This window comes from Uranotaenia lowii, chromosome 2, assembly GCF_029784155.1.
Source record: "Uranotaenia lowii strain MFRU-FL chromosome 2, ASM2978415v1, whole genome shotgun sequence".
Classification (NCBI taxonomy): Eukaryota; Metazoa; Arthropoda; class Insecta; order Diptera; family Culicidae; genus Uranotaenia; species Uranotaenia lowii.
In genome coordinates this window covers 175,198,371-175,214,296 of record NC_073692.1, presented here as the reverse complement: position 1 = coordinate 175,214,296, position 15,926 = coordinate 175,198,371, and the positions used below count along the sequence as shown (strand labels likewise).

The 15,926-nt window shown below is 34.9% G+C and overlaps 2 protein-coding genes across 8 annotated transcripts in view; both read right to left on the bottom strand.

Annotated features, from left to right (window-relative positions):
• Positions 1–1,661, bottom strand: part of LOC129741851 (DNA-binding protein RFXANK) — a 134,388-nt gene extending 132,727 nt beyond the window's left edge. The window contains exon 1 of the mRNA XM_055733659.1: positions 1,657–1,661. The gene's annotated coding sequence lies outside the window, so the exon portion shown is untranslated. The remainder of the gene's footprint in view (positions 1–1,656) is intronic.
• The window catches only part of LOC129741846 (uncharacterized), a 138,891-nt gene extending 123,913 nt beyond the window's left edge, over positions 1–14,978 (bottom strand). For all 7 annotated transcript variants that reach the window (XM_055733639.1, XM_055733642.1, XM_055733640.1 and 4 more), the window contains exon 1: positions 14,137–14,978. The gene's annotated coding sequence lies outside the window, so the exon portion shown is untranslated. The remainder of the gene's footprint in view (positions 1–14,136) is intronic.
• Positions 14,979–15,926: the final 948 nt, after the last annotated feature.

Sequence of the window (15,926 nt, the reverse complement as noted above, 5' to 3'; positions counted from 1 at the left end):
ACTTTCTCAAATATATCAAGTTTGTAAATCGTATACTAAAAAAGATATTAAATAAAAACTCAAAATTACTTGTTAAAATTCTCGTTATTTTTTAAATGCTCGTAACTTTTATGATTTTCATACGATCTTTATGTTGTCTTCAACAAAGTTGCTTAAAATAATAAGGTCTACAACTTTTGTGAAGACATCAAGTCTCTGAACTAATTATTTCAAGAAATAATTTTTTTATCTCCCTTCCAGGTGGAAAAATCACTTTTTTCTTTCAAGAATTTGATAGATCATCAAAAAATATAAAAATGTTGCGAAGACATCAAGAGTCTATCGTTTACCGTTTGTCCGCAAATAATTTTGATCACTTATTAGGTGCATTTACCCCTGTGTGCGCCGCTATTTTAAAGAACGCTTCTCCCCCGACTCAACCTCAGTTAACTAACATTTTCTCAGTGCTACCAGTTGACAACGAGGACACTACTGATGAAGAGAACCCATTCGTATTTGTAGCGAACTCCCGGAAACGTGCCAAAACAGCTTCAAAGTCCTCCAAAGTTCCAAATAAAATCCCTACTATTAGTTCTCCAATCAGCGCCACTAAAACATCGGTAGCTCCAAGAAAAGAAAAACTTGTTCCTCCTGGATTCCGAACGACTTTTTCACCACCAAACTATACATCATCATCGGGGACTTCAGCCGCAGCGAGCTCTCCAACTGCTAACGCGGTTTTGTCAGAATCAGTGTCCCAGCCTGGACTTTTCAAGTTTTCTGATATTCTTAATGGAATTTTCTCGTTCTTAAACGTATCTGAATCCGTAAGGGGCATAATTACTACAATGCTCCCTATATTAAAGACACTTTTGAAGCAATTGATGCAAACTTGGCCCCTTCTTTCAGTGTTTATCTCTCTCGATGGCTAATTTAAGCCGAGAGGTCGGAGATATCACTGTGTTACAGTGGAATTGTCGCAGTCTAATCCCTAAACTGGATCCGTTCAAATATCTTCTTCATGAAACTAGTTGCGATATTTTTGCCCTTTCTGAAACATGGCTTTCTTCTCAATCAGATATTCCATTCCACGATTTTAACATTATTCGTTTAGATCGCAACGATTCATATGGAGGGGTGCTTTTAGGGATCAACAAGCGCTACTCCTTTTATAGAATCCACCTCCCGTTGTCAGGAGGAATTGAAGCTGTTGCATGTCATACAACTATAAGAGGTAAGGACTTATGCATTGTAAGTTTGTACTGGCCTCAGAGAGTTACAGTGGATCGAAGTCACCTAGAGGACCTGTGCTCAGTGCTCCCTGAGCCAAGGTTGATCCTGGGTGATTTCAATTCGCATGGAACTGTCTGGGGAGAACAAATTGACGATAGACGTTCTAATCTTATTTATGGCATTTGTGACAGTTTCAATTTAACTATTTTGAACACGGGTGAAAAAACACGGGTACCTAAACCTCCTGCAAGACCAAGTGCAATTGACCTCTCACTCTGCTCAAATTCATTATCATTGGATTGCCAGTGGAAGGTAATCCCTGATCCCAATGGTAGTGACCACTTACCTATCAAAATTACAATCACCAATGGGGTCATTTCAAATTCAACAAATATGGCATATGATCTCACAAGACACATCGACTGGAAAAAGTATTCGGACGCAATTATTTCAGCTATCACTTCCATGGAGGTTTTACCTCCGTTGGAGGAATATAACTTTCTTTCTCGTTTGATTTTTGATTGTGCAGTTGGTGCTCAAACGAAACCCATCCCAGGTTCATCTGTTCGTCGAAGGCCTCCCAATCCATGGTGGGACAGTCAATGCACCAAACTTTACGTCGACAAATCGAACGCTTTTAAAGTTTTTAGGAAACATGGAACCCTGGATAACTTCAACACGTATTTTTCTCTTGAACAGCAATTCAAAAACCTGATCAAGGGGAAAAAACGTGCGCATTGGCGTAATTTTGTGGGAGGTTTATCGCGGTAAACATCCTTAAGCACTTTGTGGAATGTGGCTCGGAGCATGCGTAATCGTTCTTCCACGAACGAAAGTGAAGAACATTCGCATAAATGGATTTTCAATTTCGCGCGGAAAATCTGTCCAGATTCCACACCGGTGCAAAAAATCATCCGAAGTTTGCCTCCGAATAGATGCGATCTTGATTCCGGTTTTTCGATGGTAGAATTCTCACTTGCTCTGCTTTCTTGTAACAATTCGTCTCCAGGAGTTGATAAAATAAAATTCAACTTGTTGAAAAACCTTCCTGATGCAGCCAAATTTCGCTTGTTGAATTTATTTAATCAGTTCTTGGAGCATAACATTGTTCCCGAAGATTGGAGACAAGTGAGAGTTATTGCTATCCAAAAGCCTGGAAAACCTGCGTCTGATTTTAATTCGTACCGCCCGATAGCGATGTTGTCTTGCATTCGTAAATTGATGGAGAAAATGATTTTGTTCCGATTGGATAAATGGGTGGAAACAGATGGTCTCCTTTCAGATACTCAATTTGGGTTTCGAAGGGGCAAAGGGACAAACGATTGTCTTGCTTTACTGTCTTCAGAGATACAATTGGCGTACGCAAAACGTGAGCAAATGGCTTCAGTGTTTCTAGACATAAAGGGAGCTTTTGATGCAGTCTCAATAGAGGTGTTGTCAGACAAGTTGCACTCCCAGGGTCTGCCTCCTCTATTGAACAACTTCTTATACAGCTTGCTTTGTGAGAAACATTTGAACTTTGCTCACGGAGATCTTGCAATTAGAAGGAACTCTTACATGGGCCTCCCGCAAGGTTCATGTTTAAGTCCACTTTTGTATAACTTCTACGTAAGCGATATCGACAGTTGTCTCTCTGAAGGCTGCACTTTAAGACAACTTGCAGATGATGGTGTAGTATCTGTAACAGGAGCTACAGAGTCTCATTTGCACGGGCCTTTACAAGATACTTTAGACAGATTGTCAACTTGGGCTTTGGGACTTGGGATTGAGTTTTCTCCACAGAAAACGGAGATGGTTGTTTTCTCTAAGAAACGTAGACCTGCTCAACCTAAGCTTCAACTCCTAGGTAGAACGGTCACTCAATCGAGGTGTTTTAAGTATCTTGGGGTTTGGTTTGACACCAAGTGTACCTGGAGAACCCATATTGAGTATCTGAAAGGAAAATGCCAACAAAGAATCAATTTTCTCCGATCAATCACTGGCACCTGGTGGGGAGCTCACCCAGAAGATCTTTTAAAATTGTATCGAACAACTGTTCTCTCAGTGATGGAATACGGTAGTTTCTGTTTCCAGACAGCTGCTAAAACTCACCTCATCAAACTCAAACGTATCCAATACCGTTGTCTCCGTATCGCTTTGGGCTGTATGCCCTCAACACATACCATGAGTCTTGAAGTTTTGGCAGGTATACTTCCACTAAAAGATCGATTCAATTTATTATCACTCAGATTCCTCATCAGGTGTGAGATCATGAACCCATTGGTGATCGTAAATTTTGAAAGGCTACTTGAGCAAAATTTTCAAACCAGATTTATGTCTATATACCATGTCTTCATGTCCATGCAGGTAAATCCTTCTTCGTATTCTCCAACTCGTGTTTACATCCCAGACTACGACAACTCTTCTGTCCAGTTTGATTTGTCTATGCAGCAAGAAATTCGTGGGATCCCGGATTCGCTTCGTTCACTTTTAATTCCTAGAATTTTCGATGCTAAACATAGACACGTCGATGCTGATAAAATGTACTTTACTGATGGGTCTCTCATAGAGGAATCAACAGGATTTGGAGTATTCAATGATATCTTCAGCGCATCTTATAATCTTCAGTCACCATGCTCTGTATATATTGCAGAGTTAGCAGCAATTTGTTGGGCTTTGGACAGCGTCGCTTCACGGCCTGCAGGACACTACTATATCGTCACAGATAGTCTCAGCTCTGTTGAAGCAATCCGCTCAATAAGACCGGGAAAGCACTCTCCATACTTCTTAGAGAAGATACGAGTCACATTGAGTGCTTTATCAAGACGTTGCTTTGTTATCACCTTTGTTTGGGTCCCCTCACATAGCTCGATAATCGGCAATGAGAGGGCAGACTCTTTGGCAAAGGTGGGGGCGATAGAAGGCGACACGTATCGCCGTGAAATCGTCTACAACGAATTTTACTTCTTGGTTCGAAGAAACTCTCTTGTCAACTGGCAGCGCAAATGGGACGAGGATGAGTTGGGTCGGTGGCTCCACTCGATTATCCCAAAGGTAAGCCTTAAACCCTGGTTTAATAGGTTGGACCTGAGTCGGGATTTTATTCGTATATTTTCCCGTCTCATGTCCAATCATTATTCCTTAGACGCGGTACTCTATCGTTTTGACATTGCTGGCAGCAATTTGTGTAGTTGTGGCCAAGGTTACCATGACATCGAGCATATTGTCTGGTCGTGTGAGGTCCATCTTGTCGCCAGAACGAATTTAATAGATTCCCTTCGGGCCCGAGGCCACCTAACGTTCCAGTGAGGGATGTGCTAGCTGTGCTGGATTTGGACTACATGTTTGAAATCTACCATTTTCTAAAAGCTATTGATCTTCGTCTATAATTCTATTTTATTTTCATATTTCCCTTTCTATCTTCTTTTTTCTTTAAAAAAAAGTGCTAAGCTAAGAAAACGATTGTAAAAACAAAGAAAACGAGTTTGGCTCCTTAAAACCTAATCGTATGAGCCGTTTCAAATAAAGCATTATAAAAAAAAAAAAAAACGACCAATGCTATCCTGAATCACGTCAAACCCATGAGTTGTCCTTTTTGCTCTCGTGTCTAATGTCTTTTTTATTTCCATTTTTGAAACGAGTTCATCGTTTTAATACCTTTATATTTTTACTTGTTCTTCATTAACAAAATCAGTACTTGGGTATCAGTACTTGGGTATTTTCTTCAAATGACTTTAATAAAATAAAACTCTTAACTAGCAAATGCTTTAAAATGAATTGCCGATACCCATCTACTCTGTTCTTAAAGATTGAGAAACTGCTCTTCCTTATTTATTCACCACGTCAACCTTGAATCCACAAAAGGCCGTGATGAAGCTGTTTTTAAATCAAACTTCCTTTCCCACACTTTCGATCAATTTTGCACTCTACAAGTTATTTCAAATTGTAATTCAGTAGCAGGATGCGAATATAGAAATAACAAGATGTCCAACCTAGTGGGCTGGAAGGGGGTTGAACCTCTTTTGGAGCCCTTTTCCCAATCAGTCAGGCGCGAAGGAGGAGGCGCGAAATTGGCCCCGCTATGGAAGACGAAGGTTACACGAAATAATAGATTGGGTTGGTTGCACACTCGAAATAGCTTCGCCATGTTGTTAAGCCACCTTGCCTCGTGCCGTGTAAATGATGTATGGTAAACCCATGCCGTGCCATTTTCAGGTAAGCAATTTGATTCGCACCGCACCGGGAATTGCAAACTCGATGATGAAGAAGAGGAGAATGATTAACGAAACATCATCCCTGAACCCTGTCGCGCGAACCAACTTTTCAGGAATCAATTCCGAGGTCCAGGAGCGTGGGTAGAGTGTGTACAAGTAACTTAATAATAAACATAACGAAGTATTAAAAAATATTAATCTTCACTCAACAGGTTCAAAGGAAAACACGAAATTTTCAGAAAGTATTTATTGGGTCCAAAGTTTTCAATGATCTTCGATGTCCAATTTGTATCAAATCTTATCCTAGTTATACTTCAATTTAAAATCTGATGTCAGTAAAATACCACTTTTTTAAAGGGACGATTTAGCAGCTCATTACTTATTTCCAATTTTCAGTACCGTAAAACGGAGTACATTGATCACCGGGGGTAGCTTTGGTCAACATAAAATTTTTACACATAATCATCAATAACTAAGTCTCAAGTTAAAATATCACAAAACTTTTTTCTACGTTCAAAAAACCTACATGTTGAGTTTTAGTTGGGAAAAACTTGGTATGTTTTAGAAAATTTCAAATGTGATTTAAAATTATATTTCAAATCCTTGAAATATCTATTTTTCCGAAGGCCCACCACAAACACCCTTCCTGATTAAATCAAAGCGTTTAGAAGCAGCAGGTTGATTTATGTGACATTTTTTTTCCTAGTAAATTTATAGTTTTGTTGTAGTTCTTGTTATATTTTGAGGAAATTTGGGATAATTTTCAAAAAATTTCAAACATGTGACATTTTTTAAAAGTAAGGACAAAAGGCTAGAAACCCTATCAAATGGTAAAGTTTGAAGGAAAAATTTAAAGAGGAATAGTGCGAGCACCTAGAGAATAAAATGAAGGCAAAATTTAATATGTTTTTTTTAGTTAAAATTGTATAAGTAATGTTAAAAAATTTAACCCCTAATTTATGCAGCATCACTGTCCATCTTTCGATTTTAATTGTTTTTCGGCCTTAACACAAGAACCGCGATGTTCTTTTTTTTGGACCACAAAGAAATTTAAACCAAGAAACAATGAAATTCAGCATTGTATATCTCAGTTTTCTCTTCTTTACAACCAGAAGTCGTATTTCATTTTACAGATTATATCGCATAGAATGTTATTTAAACTCATTTTCGTATATCTGCACCTACAATGTGCTGCCCATGCATATTCTTTATCGTATTTAACATTGCATGATTTTATTACGACAGTACAATCCAAATCAAGAATACATATATATGGCGTTCAAAATGATACGTATATAAATATATATATAGATACTGGTTTTGCAGCATTATATACAATATGTTTACACGTATATTTGCACGTATATTTGTGTTGCAAATTCGAAATATCCACCAAATGGTTGTCTGGGTGGGCCAAAAGTTTCAAATTTAGTATCTTTGAGCCACCTAAAGTAATGTGTTCAATGTTGTAGAGTTTATATCATTTGAGTTTGTACCGAATTGCCTTAGTTCATCAATTTCTAGCATTTGTAAATATTATGAAGGTGTTTTGTATCCTTTATGATCAAGACAACTCGTTAAAACCGTCAAAATAGATTCTGATCAATGTTACCCCAAAGCATCAAATTCTAAACAAAGACGAAATCGATTTTTAAATCAAATTTAATGTAGTCTAATAAATTTTAAATTTGGATTCACCGAAAAAAATCACAGTGGAAATCCAGGATCCAAAAGTTAAGTAAGAGACTTTAATTCGATTGAGAGCTAGATTTTCAAAGTTTTGCACCTTTGTTGATTTATTGGTATAGACACAAAGTTTTAGTGAAGTCAGATCCAAAAATAAAACATCAATGTAGATTGTCTCCTATTTATTGACCCTCTACAAATTTTCCAGCTTTTCAATTCATTAACTGGAGGTACTATGGTTCATATTCTTCACAGTGAAAGTATTTTTCCTTAAAAATTTGGCCTGGACAGTAAAAAAAACGTGATTTTTCCTTATTCAATCTAATTTCTCAAAACATGCCCCACTAATTGAACTGTCTTATTTACCACTGATACATTTAAAAAATGTCGAAAATTTTATCAGAAAGACTTTTTATGGCAAAAATCGGTATGGAGGGTTCAGCAAGAATAAGAATTCATTGTGTGCAAAGGAGTATCTCAATCATATGCTAGCAAATATTTACAACTTTTTGTATTTAACCAAAAAAACTGCTAAGGACGAGCAGCAGTTCAAGGCAAACTGGCTTTCTGCGGCGAAGAAGGTGGACAAGGCTGTACAAAACCTGATGACAGGGGTTAAGCGTAAGGCCCGGCAATTCGGATTTGGAAAAGCGGAAGCCTAACTGAATATTTTTCCAGAATTTTATACTAATTAAACTTGAAAAAGAAATTGATTTTGATTTTTTTAATAAACGATTTCACCGATTTACACGCGTTGTCCCTTGACCAAATTTTGAAAAAAGAGTCGTTCATATTACCTGTTTACAGTTTTTGCGATATTTACGCTAACAAACATTGGATTGAAACGAAAATTTTTAATCGGGAGTTTTTAGGGACGGGCAAATGAATTAAGGGGGGGGGGGGGGTAGGGTCTAACACTTTCAAAAAATCAATTTTTTATTTTTTTATTTTCTTATTGTAAAACATTTCAAGAATGTTGTGTCAAATTTTCAAGTCAATTGAAGCAAAACTGTAGAAATTATAGGCCTTTATCTCCTCCTATCTAATACTGCAAGAAAGCAAGAGCAGAAACTTCAAACGCGTTTTTCTCGAAAGCACATTTTTAAAGACCGTGGACATTTGAAAACTACTTATCCGATTCTTTTCAAATTTGGAACATATTTTCTACATATAAAATACCAGACCCCAACGTTTTTCATTTTAGTTTTTTTTTACTTTGGGGAGATTTTACAGGTGAAAAATGGCGGATTTTTTCGTGAAAAATTGTAGTTTTTACTTCAAACAGCCACAAAAATTTCATAAAAAAATTTTAAGTTAAATAAAAACGTTGGGGTCCAGAAAACATCTATTTAAAATATTATTTTACTTCAGATGATCTGTGCTGAGATACAGTGTCCACCGCCAATCCTGTTTTCTAAAAGGCATCCTCGAAAGTGCTCCGTCACCGGCTCATTTTTCAATATTTTCTACGAAAAAATTACTAACTGTTCTTTTGACAATGCTTTGTATAATGCAAAAAATTTGAATACATTTGTTTGAACGATAGCTCTAGAAAAAAAATCGTGAAAATGGTGTTTTTTTTTTATACCCGTTAGACCCTACCCCCCCTTAAGGATTCAAATTTTGTATAAGGGGTCGAGGAAAGGGGTCGTCCATACTGATTGTTCACTATTTTCGCAATATTATCGTGATTATGCATAACATTTTAATGAAAATTTGCATATAAGAGTTTTAAAGCACAAGACATTGATATCAGATGTTAAATGTTGAACAAAGAATCGGCACAAGGAGTAATCTAAATTAATTATTCAATGTTTTTTGCAATAATTACGTTCTTATACATCGTATCAAGACGAAAATTTATACACGAGAGAAATTGATTCCTAATTTCAAATTTTTCTAACAGACGACAGAAAAGGGCTCGTCCATACCATTCAAACACAAACTCCTCATCACTTATTGATAGTTAATGCGAAACGGAGTTCGTACGGGATCAGCTAGTTTGTAAATAAAGTCCATCAAAATAATTAAAATTGTTGTATAGATGAGAATTGAGACTTATAGACTGTGTCGAAAATTATAAATACATTTTCTTAAATAAAAACTAACGATTTCTTAAAACACATTTTATTATCAAACATAATTCAAAATAGTGTTTTCTTTCAATTTATAATTCATCATGCATTAACTTTGTATGGTAGGCGAGTTCTTTTAATTTCCAGCTTCTGCACAGTGCTTTTTCGAAACCATTTTTACCTCTTTAGGCCAATTTTTTTTCTTTAGGCCAATCTTTCTTGAACTTTTTCAACACTGTCCGCTGGGTTCATGTATTTCCTCAGATTTTCCTTCGTCAAAGCTCAAATAATTTCGATTGGACGAATCTCTAGACAGTTTGGTGGGTTCATGTCTTTCGGTAAACATGTGACCTTGTTGACTTCATACCACTTTAATGGATCCTTAGAGTAGTGGCACAAAGCGATATCAGGCCAAAAGATTGTAGGATTGTTATGCCGTTTGTAGTAATTCTTGATTTTCTTGTCTTAGCCTTCAAGTGTTAAATTGAAGAAGCGTATGACTTCAAATGACCGTCTAACTTTCTAATCTTTCTTTTTGTCTTGTAGTCATCAATATTTCACTAAACAAATTCAATCGTAATGAACAACAAGTGTTGATGCCGCATGAAATTCATTTTCGATTAAGTTTTGACCAGCGAAAAGTTACCCATTAGGATTTTTTTTTGTGTTTCAAAATATTTTCTAAATCGAAGAAAAATTATGAACTCAGAATCAGGACAAGTCATTCTAATAAAACTTTACTTACTACATATTTAGTACGACTTTGAATTTTAAATTATTTTCTCAAGATTTCTTAATTCAAGCTAATGCGTTAAAACACAAGAAATTTCAGCAACAATAAATCGATAGAAGAGATTACATGTTAGAACTTTGCCTTCTCTACGAGTTTTTAGAGCCAAAAAGGAACAAAAAAGTGTTTATAAAAGCTGTTTCAATATGAAAGATTTTTGTTTTTTGAAAAACGCACACAAACACATACTGTTTGAAATGATGAATGAAACTTGATGTTTCCTCGAAGAGATTTCTTTTTTCTTAACTCTAAGCATACAATCTTTCGAGGATATGTTGATGGCTAGCATCTTACAAATGCCCGCTGGCTCTGAAGACTTGGAGGCTATCCTCTACGCCATGGGCTGCGGCATTGGTGTTCGCGATAAAGAAAGAGATTCAAATTCATCTCCAGAACCCAAAATCTACATTTAAAACTTGAACACAAGGAAACGAAATTCACATTTTCCGAGGTGCAAAGAATTTGAAAACTGATTTCGACTTATTTAGGAGCACTAAATGAAAATTTGTATTTTTTTTATCAGCTCTTCTTTCCGGTATAAATTTTGAAATATCATGGTAAAAATTCATTGGAAAAATATCAAAAAGATTTAGAAAAAAAGGTTTTAACTAAATGAGCAATTTATGAAAACTGTGAGTAATTTACGATGACCTCAGGGAGAAAAATATATAGAAGTAAGTATGTTTCCTCATTTTGTAAAACCGGGAATTTTAAGAACATTTTGAACCACAATTAATCTTGGATATTTTTATGTTAACACTAAACGTACCGGAGGCGGTCAAATGACGGTTTTTGAACTTTGAATGATGATTACACCTTATATAATTTTTTTATTCGCAAATTTAACGACAGGACTATTTTTATTTTCAAAATGCAAGTATTTTCGCGTTTTTAAAATTTTTATAAGGGTTGTGGTTTTCGAATAACGCATGTGTATACCTTTTCATACGGCGAGCGGTCGAATGACGGTTTACACTGTTTTCGCTAAAACTTTCTTGTTTCTCAACCGATTTCTTAAAAATTTATAGTTTTGAAAAGCCTATAACGTGACTCAAATATGTTTCTCAGACAACTTTCAGCTACAATCAATTATTTTAAAGTTATGATAAGTCCAAGAAATTTTTTATGAAAAAAAAATGCTTCAGGAAAATTTCTATAAATCTGTTCATCAGTGCTCGAAAAAAACTTCACTTAGTGCAAAAAAAAGCTGAAGTTAGAAGCTATATGCTGCACATACGGAAATTTTTAACAATTTTTTTTTAAGATCATGGCTACAAAAAATGTAAAAAAGTTGTGTAAAACCCGTACTTTTCAATCAATCAACCGCCAAAGCTGTTCCTGTTACAGTAGAAAAAATTAAAAAAATGTATTGGAAAGTTGACGTAATTTGTCACATTTTGGCATCTTCAGATTTTTTAAAATACGAAATACATAATTTATGACGAATTTTCAAAGGTAGCTGTTTTTCAAACATTTCATCAATTCGGATTTTTGATACAATTCCTACACCTAAATTCAGCTTTGCACTGGATTTTGAGTATGTTATCGTAGGGTTTGGGCAAAAAAAAAATTATATGCAAAAGAAAGAAAACTTCCTACCGGTTTTAGTGATGTAACTGCATTGGCAGTTTTTTCATAAAAAATTTTTTGAACTTCACATAACTTAAAATAATTGGTTGAAGCTGAAAGTTGTCTGAAAAACATATTTGAGTCACATTATAGGCTTTTCAAAACTATAAATTTTAAAGAAATTGGTTGAGAAACAAGAAAGTTTTAGCGAAAACAGTATCTGTATTGTTTTTTTTTCGGGAATTTTAAAATTATCAAAAAATTTGACAAAAAAATCTTCCAAAATCTGTTTGACTCTGTTTTAATTTTTCCTTTGTGAATTGAAACTATCCCCTTATCATTCCACTATTTTTTTCGGCAACAAGGCAATTATCATGCTAAACGGACGGAAGATCTATTAGTGATTTAAAAAAAAAGGACTGGAATTCCAGATCTATACCAATTATGTCCTCGATACTGTTTTCAGCTTATCTACACAATAATATTCAAATTTTAAGTTAAAATTTAACTTAAGGTTGATATTTGGAATCTGAAAACCTCAGCTATTTCAATTGCAACACTTTCAGAATTAACCCTTCATTTCACAATTTTGTATTATAATTCAAAATTCAAAATCATTAAAAAAATTTGGAATTATGTGTAGGCACATACATACATGAACAATAAAAGAGATTCATAGATTTTTTATAATTTATTTGTTGCATTTGTGACTATTTCATTCATTTTAGTACAAATAAAATTGAAAATTTTGTATGATAAATTTTAATTCAAGAGCAAATAAAACAAAATAAGGTTCCAGAAGCTTTATACTTCAGAAACTGATTTCGATTATCGTATTTTCTCACTTTCAATTCACGATTCATTAAAATACTTCAGTGAAGATTTTAATTCCCATCAGTTATGTTTGTTAATTAGTTTATCGACCTCATCGGTGAAAAGTAAAATACTTTCGAAAAATTATAAAATATCAGAGCCCAAATATTTAGAAGCTCAGGAACAAAATGAAGATATCTTGAAAAATTCTACATTTTTATCTCTCTACAACGTGTGTATTATTTTCATTAGAAAAATTAGAATTATAACTAAAAGTTCTCTAAAGAGCTCTTAAAGTGACAATTTTTTAATACCAGATATACACCTACAAATTAAAAAAAAATTATCAAATTTTTTTCGCCGTGGATATTATAGATTTGATGGTTATTTTATAAAAGGATGTGTAAGTTGTGTAGAAGGATATTGAAATAAGTATATAGAGAAAATTATATAAAGTTTGCATTATTCATCTCTTGTCACCTATCAGTTTCCATGATTGATCGAGTTAAATTAATATAAGTAGAAACATGGTATGAATTTGAAGATTTTATCCATATACAGTTATTATCAATATGGAAATTGGTGGAAAGTATGTTACTTCCTATACCGACGCAAGGTGTTTAGTCATTAGCCATTTTTTAAAATTTTGTGACTTAGATATCTGTAGTTCTGCAAAAATCCTATATTTAAAACTTTTTTTTCTGGAAAATTAAGTTCTTTTATTAATCAATAATGTGTAGGATTCATTAGTTTTTTTTCTGCGTGATTTCAAACCTACATAAACGTTTTTTTTTTTTCCTTTCGACGGATTAAACAAAATGACTCTTGCTGAATTCAGGAAAATTTCTTAACTTACGTTAGCATATTGGGTTTAGGATAAGGAAATTCAAAAATGTGGTGGCTTCAGAGAGTAAAACGCCGAAATACAAAATTAGTTTATTCATACTTGGCTCCCTCTGGAGTGCCGAAGTTTCTTAGTAATCATCTTGCAATGTTACTTGAGGATGATATTAAAGATATTACAATTTTGATAGATTTTGAACTTACTTTACTCATTCCAAAATATATAAAAGTAATTCGAGAGATATTCATAGAACAGAAATTTCTTAAGTACATATTTCTTGTACTTTTTTGTTCTGATAGGTTTAATACCGGTTATGACAATTCTGATATTTGCAACTATAAACTTATTCATGTTAATTAAAAATATTCATTTTTAATACATTAGTTTATTTTACTTGTTATTCTAAAATTAAGTCTCTGGAACTTTTGCAAATTCGTTCTCAGTGATGTTAAGAATTCATTAGTTTTTACTGTATAATTTCTACACAACATGAGGATATCATAATCTTTTAATTTTTAAAGTGTCATTAATAAACCAAAAAAAAATCTTTTTCTTTCGATAGAGCTTAGAAAGAATTGCGCTGAATGAACACAGGCAAATTTCTAAACTCACGCTATGGTGTTGAGCATAGAAAAACTAAATTTAAACGTGTTGTGGCTCCTGAGAGTAAAACGTTATCAATTTTTAATCTCTTAATACTTTAACCCTTCATTTAATCATTTTTTGTTTTGGTTAAAGATTTCAAAACAAAAAGTTTTTAGCATTTTTAACATTGATCGCTTATAACACCTTATTGTTTATTTATTTCGATTTGAAGTATTGTCATTTTTATTAGAATTACGGCCAAATAATAATCACGTTTTCAAAAAAAAAAGATATCACGCAAGACTCATCTGCTGAAAACTTCTTCAAAAATATTTGAAGATCATTTGCTTGAATTCATCAATGGCTTACCGGTTACGATTCTGTAATCAACACCCCATTGAACGGCGGCAAAGGTAGGTACGTTCGCTTTTCGGTCCCAGCCGGTCTGAAAGTTTTCCACGCTGTTCCTCCACGTGTCTCGCTATTCAAAAACCAAAACTTTTCACACAAAGAAGGAAAAACGGTGAGTTTGTTTCCACTTTTTACTGTGCCAAAAATGCTGCCGTTTTTTTTGTGTCTATGGTCTTGCTTACGAGTGTTTGCAATTTTCACTTTCATGTATCATATGAAATGTATGTTTCGATTTTGTTCCGACCGTGTGTCTCTGTAGGTTAATGTTTGTATCGAAACTTTTCGGCGTTCCAACTGAATAGGGAAACGATGCGAAAATGTATGCTATATTCGCATTGCACTTGACCTGTTCCAACAACTCACAATGAAAAGTGCAGTCAGGTTGCCACTGACATGCCTCGAAATCGGAATCAAGTTCAGACGATTTTCACTTTTGCCGGCTTTAGAAGCCTTCTCGAGGTTATGAAAACTTACTTTACGGCAATTCCTGAATACGGAATTCAAGCCTATTCTTATGAACAGTAAATAGGCTGCACATCACTTGGATCTCACGCGAATTGGCACCACACCTCTATAGCCATCACACGATGCACCTGATTGAATTCGTAAAACTGATCGAAATTCCTCGGGGAAGGAGGATGAAAGTCTGAAGAGTCGGGTTTCCGTATAAATTTTTAAACGTGCTCTCTACCCGGTTACAATTATGACAGTTGTTTACACAGAGTGGCTGGAATGGCATGCACCAGTCGGACAACCCGGAAGGACTTGGCTCCCGAAAACACAAGTGCACGTGGTCAGGTTCAAACTGGTACTGAACGAAGGGGATCACTCGAGAATCGGTTGTGCTTTATAACTTGTTCCGTAATTTTTTTTTCCACCCTTTTTCTGATTTCCAATATTCTATGTCCCAATGATAGTTGGAAGTCGTGTAGACACATTCATGATGATAGCCTATATATTGGAGCAAAGTTAATAGGCCACCCAGTCATCAGTCGTTGCACACAAACACACTGAGGCATCATCAGAGGACACTACTAAAGGCAATAGCCCCAAAGGACATCATGACAGGACGATGTCCGCGCGCCTAGCTATCATTATTGTCATTCGCCGGAAAAGCGAACCAGTCATCCCCCGAAACTACCTAGCTTCTGGCTGAATGAGGCTACTAGAAGAGGAAGCTTGCATGACCATTTGCGTGTCATCGTCATACGCCTCGAAACGGGATGCATTCGATGCGGGACTGTCTGCTGCGGACCCTTTTCCCGGGGTTGTGAAAATTCAATCGACAAACAAATTCGATAGTACTATCGTTGGTTTTTTTCCTCCATTTTTCTGCATGCGATAATTATGAAAAATAAGTTCCACATTTTTATTGCTGTCCACTAATCGAGATCCCTAGTTATTTGCTTCATTAATATTTAATCAAAACAATAAAAGTGACTTAATGGCAAATTCAAATCTTGGCAGTCAATTGCTGAGAGTTGGATTTTCAGTTGAGTTACTTAATTGGTTTTACTTCAAATTTAACAATTCATAAGCTTCGAAGTAAATTTTGGTGAAACCAACGTTGTTGCATACTATTTAAAATAATAGTTCTTTTTTACATTTTATGACTGTATTTGATTTAATCATCCATAATTTTTAAGTTCCCGTCTAATACACTATTGAATTTAATTCGTTCGTATCAAGATAGAATTCTCATCTTCTGTTAACTGTTAAACTAACTTCTACCTACCTGTTGACTTTTT